We start from the raw sequence: 7,611 nt of genomic DNA, 5'->3' as shown, positions 1-7,611 counted from the left end.
CTTAGGAATAGCTAGGATACATATGTCATGAAATAGGATTTGATATGTGTTTTCATGTACGACCATGTCTGGGACCTTGGCATCGATGTATGTGGTTACGTGTAAGACCATGTCTGGGATATAGTCATCGTATTTGATTCGTGTAAGACCCTATCTGGGACGTTGGCATTGTTCGATATATGTGATTATCTGAGTATCTTATTCAATTCTGAATGGTTCAACAACAATGATAGGTTGTGATTGAATGTGTAAAATGAGTAAGGCTGATCAGGTATGTAATAACCTATTCCTTATTTGAAATAAGGTAAGTTGATTATTTGATTTGTGATGCAAATAAGGTATTTTTATATATGAAATGTATATTCGGCCAAAGGTTTGAATAGTGATATTATAATGGTGATTTATATGCAAACCTATATAAATGATTACATTCGATCTTATGAATATATGTATATGAATTTATGTAAGTCAGAATATACAATTGTACCATGGTTTTGAAATTTAATGATACTTGAATAATAGATACATGTACATTCGGCCAAGGTAAAAATTTTATATGGAAGTATATGTTATATATGAATTTTTGGAGCTAGAAAATAAATGCAATCATGATAGTATAAACTAGTTTGATTAAAATGAGTTGATATTGAGTTATTTATTTTCTTATGACTTACAAAGCTTTAATAGCTTGCTGTGTGTTATGTTTGTTTCTGTTTTATAGATTTTGAAGTTTAGTTATGAGCTCAGGGATCGTCAGTAAAGTCCATCACACAATCGACCGTTGTTGGTATTTGATAAGTTTACACTTGAACTTATGGCATGTATAAGCTAGGTTGTTTTTGGTCAAGTTTGAAGTACGTATATATTAAGCCATGCGAAAATGGCTAATATGTTGTGTGAGTATATGAAACTTTAGTTAAGATTATATGTGCTAATTGCTTTGGAAATAGTTGATGATTTTGGATGAAATTGTGGTTGATTTGGCTATGGTTATACATAGATAAAATATACATGTGAACTTGATTGTTATGTTCGGTTAAGGTATTACATGTGATTTAGCATCAATGGATATTTGATTATGTCCGAACTTGGTAAGATATTATTTTGATATATTTTTTACATAGTAGATAAGTTTTGTGTTTGGGTAAATATATTTGTATTTGGTTAGGTGATAAAATATAAGTGGTGGTTATTAACTAATTGTGATTCGGTATTTGTATATGTATATGTATATAATGGATTGGTATGATATATATATATATATATATATATATATATATATATATATGATAAGATATATTTGTAATGTAATTGATTTAAGGTGTAAATTATGATTGGTATATATGTATATCAATTCATTACCATAATAGGATATATGCATATAAAGTGATAGGGTAAAATGAAGAAAATGTAACCTTGAGCATAGCATGAATAATAAGCATGTTTATATTGAGTTAATGCTTTGGAATAAATGACCAAATGAATAGTGAATTTTGTATTGGTATAACAAAAGGGTAATATAAACTTTAAATGATGCATTTATGCTCGGTTTGGTCAAAATGATGTGATCATGGGTAATTGATTTTGTGAGTTCTATTTATGTATGATTTTTATTTAGTATGCGATTGAAGTGTAATATGGTTTGGATATTTTGTGCATTATATAAGTTGTATTAAAGTAATATTAGGCTATATGGTTTTGACATTAAAGTTGATTATGAATTTAGACAATCATTAATGTAATAGTTTGTTTGATTTGTAATATGCACAAAAGATTCGTCATGTTAATTAGATATATTGGCATATATTCAATATTTGCGTTTGAATGTCTTAATGTTTATACATGGAATTTTTCATGTATATCTATGTTATGATTTTGATTAATTGAATGCTATGAGAGAGATGTAAATATATTTTGTATAATCGAATTGTAATCTCTTAAGCATGAATAACAATGATTGACAATTATTTTAGCTGTGTATGGTTCAGTAATGCCTTATAACCCTAATCCGGTGATGGATACGGGTTAGGGGTGTTAATCGGGATGTTAAAACTCTCCCCCTTAGGGATTTTGTCCCTGAAAATCTTACTAGTGAATAGGTTCAGATAACGCTCTTTCATTGAATCCTCTAACTCCCACGTTGCTTCTTCACTCCGTGTTTATGCCACGGTACTTTAAGTAGCGGAATTTTCTTATTTCGCAATTCTTTAACCTCGCGAGCCAGAATACGAATCGGTTCTTCCTCATATGTCATATTAGACTTAATTTCAATCTCTGACAGACTAATCACATGTGAGGGATCTGATCGGTATCTATGAAGCATCGAAACATGGAATACATTATGGATCTTTTCTAACTCAGGTGGTAACAACAGTCTACAAGCAACCAGCCCGGTATGCTCTATAATCTCATACGGCCCAATAAATCTCGGACTCAATTTGTCTTTACAATCGAATCTGACTATTTTCTTCCACGGTGAGACTTTCAAAAATACTTTGTCTCCGATCTAAAATTCTATATCTTTTCGTTTCAAGTCCGTATACGATTTCTAACGATCTGACGTTGTTTTCAGACTTCCACAGATAACTTTTACTTTCTGTTCAGTCTCTCTGATCAAATCGACTCCGTGTATCTTGTTTTCACTGAGCTCAGTCCAATACAATGGCGTATGACATTTACGACCATATAAAGCCTCGTAAGGTGCCATTTTGATACTCGATTGAAAGCTATTATTGTACGCAAATTCAATCAGAGGTAAATATCGTTCCCACGTACCTTTGAACTCGAGAATGCAACATCTTAACATATCCTTAAGTATCTGGATGATTCGTTCGGACTGACCATTTGTTTGCGGATGGAAAGCATTGCTGAAATGTAATTTCATACTTAGCGCATCTTGCAGTTTCTTCCAAAACCGTGATGTAAACCTCGGATCTCTATCCGAAACAATAGAAATAGGTACCCAGTGTAATCTCACAATCTAAGAAACATAAAACTCAGCAAGCTTATCAAGAGAGTAATCTGTACGAACCAGAACAAAATGAGTTAATTTAATCAGTCTATCCATAACAACCCAGATTGCATCTTTCTTGCTCGGTGTCAACGGTAAACTGGATACAAAATCCATCGTGACTTGTCCCATTTCCACTCAGGTATCATGATCGGCTGAAGCAACCCAGAAGGTACTTGGTGTTCGGCTTTTACTTGCTGACAGATTAAACATTTTGAAAAAAAATCAGAAACATCTCGTTTCATACCATGCCACCAGTAAAGTTGTTTTAGATCATTATACATCTTCGTACTATCCGGGTAAATAGATAACTGACAGCTATGAGCTTCATTCAAAATCATCTGAATCAACTCTTAATTTCTCAGAATACATATTTGGTTTCTGAACCTCAAACAACCCTCAACATCACCTCAGAACTCTGAAACAACATTTGAATCAATTTGAGCTGACTTTGTTAACAAATCATCATTCACTTTCTGAGTATCACATGTAACAGCCCGATTTAGACCCTAATCAGAACGGTGGCTTCAGGACCACGAAAATCTGAGTCAGAGAAATGTTTAAAAATTATTTTCAGTGTTTATTTTGTGTGAAATTTGAGTGTCTGATTAAATAAAATGACTTAATCACGTAAAATGAAAACTTGATAGTTTAATATATGAGGACCAAATTGTTTATGTCTTTATAATATGAAGCCTTTATGTTGTCATTGGGCCATCATTAGTATTAGTGGACGGCAATGGACATGTTAAATATGATAGTATAAAATTTTAACTAAGGTTAATTTTGTAATTAATAATATAAGTTAATAATATATAAAACATATCATAAAAATCAAAGCCACTTTATATGTTCATTATTTTTCTTCTTGCCGAAACTTAAGCAAAAGAAAAGAAATAGAGAAACCTAGGTTCGGCCATCCTTCCAAGCTTGATTCAACGTTCGTTCATAGTCGGTTTTTGATAATTTTTACATTTTTGAGATCGTTGCTTCGAGTGCTAGTAAACCCATGCTTGAATTTTTTATTTTGGTGAATATTTTGAGTTATGCCATTGATGAGAGCTTGTGATTTTTGTTGTTTGATGATGAAATATGAAAGATATGTTTTATATTAGCATGTCTTGTATTGGAGTTTTTGATGATTTTGAGTAATTAGGACTAAATTGCAAAAATAATAATTTGAGGGACTAAAATGTGAAATAAATGAAATATATGGACTGTATGAATATGGGAAAGATTCAGCCTAAAATGGGTATAATGAAATTTTACATATTTTGTGTTTTGTGTAATAAGGACTAAATTGTAAAAAGTGTAAATGTCAGGGGTAAAATGGTAATTTTTCCATTTATGTGTTTTTGGACTAAGTTGAATGAAGATGTTTTTGAATGAGTTTAAATTGAATGAGTTTACATCAAGAACCAAAGAAACCAAATTTGGATCGGAGGAAAATGAAAGTTGTCGACTAACTGTCGCGTTCCGTTTTACATCGTTCGAGGTAAGTTTATAAGCAAATAGACGTACTTAATTTTAAATAAATGTGAATTATATATGCTGAATTGAAATATGTAAATTCATATATGCAATAGCAGAATGTGAATAAGCTTGGCTACTATATTTCTGAATTTGTTTTGACCGAGTTACGACGATCGAAAGCCCTAAATGAACCTTAGGAATAGCTAGGATACAAATGTCATAATATAGGATTTCGATATGTGATGTGAAAGTAAGACCATGGCATTGATATGTGACTCCGATTTATGTGTGCGAGTAAGACCCTATTTGGGACAGTGGCATCGATATGTGATTATATGTAAGACCACGTCTGGGACGTTGGCATTGTACGATATGTGTGATTATCTGAGTGTCCTATCCAATTCTGAATGGTTCATCGGGCAACGATAGGTTGTGATCGATTGTACAAAATGAGCTATAAGACAATCAGGTATGAATTGAGTTATCACCTACTTGATAAAGGTAAGTAAGTTACTCATTTGAAAATGTGTGCTTTGTCTATTATGTTCGGCCACGGTTATGTAAATGTATACTATGTTATATTTTGATTTGAGTATATGCGTATATGTGTTAACGATAATGATAATTAGCTTTGAAATTGAAAGATATTTTGTTAACCTTTATATATATGTGTTCGGCTTTAGGTAAAGCTAAATGCAAAAGTATACGATATGTGAAATCACGTGATGTTGGATTAATACGACCATGAAAGTATAATTAGATTTACTTTAAATAAATTGTTCATGTTATTAAATAGTTTATTTGCTTATGACTTACTAGGCTACAAAAGCTTACTCTGTGTATATATGTGTTTCTGTTTTATAGATTTTTTTGGAGTCAAGTTACCAGCTCGGGGATCATCAGCAAAGTTCATCACACTATCTACAGTTTCGGTATTTTAAGAGTTGAACTTGATCTTATGGCATGTATAGGCTGGATTACGTTTTGAAATGTTGAATTTTGGTTGTGTGTAATCTAAGCCATGCGAAAATGGCTAATATTTTATGTTTGAATTCGGTTATGCTAAGTACGGTTTATTTTCATCTTAGTCATGAGGTTATGTGCTATGAATGTGTAATATTTGTGTTAGGTACTATGTGCCTTAAAAATGGTTGATGACTTAGGAGATGTTTGTGAATGGTTCGGTTAAAGTTATCCATGCATAGAAGTATACATGATATGTGCCTTTGTACATTGAAGATGCTTGATAATTTGGATGTGGTTGAAAGGGTCAGACACGGATGTGGTTGAAAGGGTCGGACACGGTATATATATATGGTATGAATTATATTGTTGTGTCGCTTATAGTTAAAATGATTCGGTTATTACTTATGTGATAGTAATAGATAAATTTGGTTGACAAGTATATTCGGTGTGATGTTGGATTTACGTATTGAATAAATTGATTGATGATTCAGTTATTACATTTTTGTATCTAAGTAAATGATGTATCGATCATAGTACAAATAAGTATACATGCTCATAAGTATATTAGTTAGTTCGGCTATGGAATTTATATATATAAATAAGTGCGAAGTTGATCGATATGCTTTGTTAAAATGTGTTATTGAATACGGTTGAACATAATGCTTATGGTTGTGTATACATTTGACCCTGGTTTGGACTATATAGAAAGTGTAGCCAAGATAGATAATGTGGTGGAGTTTGGTTTATATGTTTCGGCCACAACGTAAATAGTGGTTATTAAGCTAACTAGGGTATAATATTTGTTAGACAGGTGATATTCAAGATTATATGCATTTCATGTAATGTATAAATATCTGAATTGGTAATAAAAGATGCGAGTTGTGTATATGCATTTTGGCATGTAAAATGAGTGCATTTCAAGTCATTACTTGTGTTATTAAATGGTTAGCTATAAATAAATACTTTTAGTAAGTGAACTAAGCTTGATTAGCTTCATTATTGATGTTCGACAATAGTCTCATTTCATTATAGTTAAAATGCGTATAAGGTTTTATTTATTTAATGAAACATATTTGACCATTTGTGAAATTATTAATACCGTATAAGTTAATGACTAAAATGCCATGTGCTAGATTTTTATTTAATTTAATTTATACACGATAGAAATATGACTTAAAATGATTGATGTTTACTAGATATTCGAATGTCTTTATAATGTTGATTACATGATTTGTACTTTTATATTATGTAATTAATAAATTCATGATTGACAATTAATTGGACATTCATTTATATATTTATAAATATGATTTGTGTGAATGTTCAAAGTTGTGCTTTTGTGCAGTAATACCTTAGGACCCTAATCCGGCGACGGATACGGATTAGTGGTGTCACATTTTATTGGTATTAGAGCTATGATTTAGTCGATTCTAGGACTAACGTAGCGCATGTGAGTCTAGCTATACATGCCATATTATATATTGTGACAGTGTGATACTTATGACATTTGAAAATATGTTTTCATATAATAAATTGATCTCGATAGAGCTGTAGCTAATGATGTCGAGAGTGTAGCACCTGCTCCCGTGCAAGGGACAGCTCTAGTTGATTCTCGACCGATTTCGAATAACCAGGAGGGAGAGGCTAGACAAGCCTTTTACCAAATGGTGAATGACTAGTTTACTCAGTATATCCGGACTAACCCTGCTGCACAACAACCTCCACCCCCGACTAATCCATCTTCGATGGCTGTTGTACCTCAAGTAAGTTATTTGCTGAGATTATATAAGCCACTTGTCGATAAAATCAGAAAACACGGGGCTGAAGAGTTTAAAGCTACTAATGATGATGATGCTGAGCGGACTGATTTTTGGCTTGATAATACTATCCATGTGTTTAATGAGCTATCCTGTACCCCGGATGAATGTTTGAAATGCGCTATATCTTTGCTTTGAGACACCATATATCACTGGTGGAATACCCTAGTATCAGTGGTTTTGAAAGAATGGGTGACCTAGTAATTCTTTCAGACTGAGTTTCGTAAGAAATATATCAGCCAGAGATTTATTGACCAGAAGCGCAAAGAATTTCTGGAGCTGAAACAGGGTCGGATGACCGTGACAGAGTATGAGCGAAAATTTCTGAGACTCAGTCGGTATGCC

This window comes from Gossypium arboreum, chromosome 2 (genome assembly GCF_025698485.1).
Source record: "Gossypium arboreum isolate Shixiya-1 chromosome 2, ASM2569848v2, whole genome shotgun sequence".
NCBI classification, from domain to species: Eukaryota; Viridiplantae; Streptophyta; class Magnoliopsida; order Malvales; family Malvaceae; genus Gossypium; species Gossypium arboreum.
This window is presented reverse-complemented; position numbering follows the sequence as displayed.